Below are 1867 nucleotides of genomic sequence, written 5' to 3'. Positions count from 1 at the left end.
TTTCCTGAGCTCTTAGATGTTTACTGAACCAACTCCCAATCCCATTAGATTTGGTTCCATGAAACCGTTTATCATTAAATCTCTGCAGCCTCCACCCTATTACACACCATCTCATTCTTTCTTCAGCGTTACCCCCATTCCAATTGCTCAGAAATCATTACTTTTCTAACTTCCTTCCGCTCTGCTGAATCCCCTCACCCTCATAACACACGGGTTAGCCTTTCCCTTCTCCCTATAGATGCTGCCTGACATTATCAGATTTCTCAGCATGGCCTGTGTTTAGTTCAGAGAGAAAAGAGGTATCGTTTTGTCCAAATTCATGACATGCATAGAAGGGCATCAATATGTTGTGATGATATTAAAAATAAAACATCTTAAACCAAATGAAATCCGTGAGGAAATGGCATGTTGCAATGGGATCTGCAAGGGGCAGGAATTCAATCCGCCCTCCCCCTGTTGTTATTGGGTATGATGCTCCTGACCCACCAATACACAGATCTGACTGAGGGCACAAACAACCCCTCTCCATCCATTTCATTCAGAATAAGGTCAATAACAGGACGGATTAAAACACAATACAAACTGTAATGAATGCTGCATGTAGGGAGGCATGTTACTGTAGAGGTTTTACAGCACTGAGATCAGGCTGTTCGGCCCATCATTAACATACTAGTCTAACCGCCTGGACTTCCTCTCTAAACCTCTCCAATTCCCCAGATCCCTGTCTGATTGAAGACTGTCTGTGTGGAGTTTGCACATTCTCCCCGGGTCTGTGTGGGTTCCCTCTGGGTGCTCCGGTTTCCTCCCACAGTCCTGAGATGTGCAGGTTAGGGTGGGTTGGCCATGGGAAATTGTCCATAGTGTCCAGGGATGTGTAGGTTAGGTGGATTAGCAATGGGAAATGCGGGGTTACAGGGAGAGGGTAGCGGGGGTGTGTGTCTTGGTGGGCTGCATGATGGGCCGAATGGCCGGTTTCCACACTGTAGGGATTCTATGATTCCATGCTCCTTCCCATCTGCCTCTGTGGATGAGGAAGACTATCACCTGACCCAATATCCCCTTCGGCGGCTCAACGTTTGCTTTGTTTCCAACAAAGAGCTGCAGATGCTGCAGATCTGAGAGACAGCACAGAAATTGCTGGGGAAACTCAGCATGTCTGGCAGCATCTGTGGGGAGGGAACCTTTCAGATCCAGGGATTGTTCTTCAGAACCGAAGGCTTCTGATTCTGGTGCTGTCAGACCTGCTGAGTTTCCCCAGCAATCTCTTGTTTTTATTTCAGCCCCAATCCAGTTGATGATGATCACGGCCTTGTGAAGTGTGTTTGGGAATGGGGAGGGAGCTGCTAGCAGGGTGATGGTGGGATAGTGGTGAGCATAGCTGCTTTCCCAGCAGTTGATCCAGGCTCGATTCCCGGCCATCACAGTGCTGTGGTTTATAAACAGACTTTTAAGGGAAAGGCACTGGGTAAATCGAGGAAATGAATATTTCATTCTGTGGTAAACCGGATCTGTCAGATTGCTCCTTGCTTTTCCTGGCGATGGTTCCTGTGAATTGCAGTGTGGAACCGGGCAGCATTGCTCGGCATCTCGGAAGCTTTCCCCTCTGCTGCTTCCCATTTCTTATTGAAATATTGGTTGCAGCACAAGGATGGGTTTGTTTTGTTCGAAAAGTGAGAGACTGCTCCCGTCAGGAACCTGAAATAATTACAGAAGCCGCTGGAAACACTGAACAGTTCCAACAGCTTCTGTAGTGGTGGGGAGGGAGGGTTAATGTGTCACATCTATACAATGATAAAATAAACTCCAGCCACAAAACAGTCAGAAATCCTGACTCTGCAAACATCCTTGTAAATCTTTTCTGAATCTT

The sequence above is a fragment of the Chiloscyllium plagiosum genome, unplaced genomic scaffold, assembly GCF_004010195.1.
Source record: "Chiloscyllium plagiosum isolate BGI_BamShark_2017 unplaced genomic scaffold, ASM401019v2 scaf_5150, whole genome shotgun sequence".
NCBI lineage: Eukaryota > Metazoa > Chordata > Chondrichthyes > Orectolobiformes > Hemiscylliidae > Chiloscyllium > Chiloscyllium plagiosum.
Note: the sequence above shows the minus strand (reverse complement) of the source record.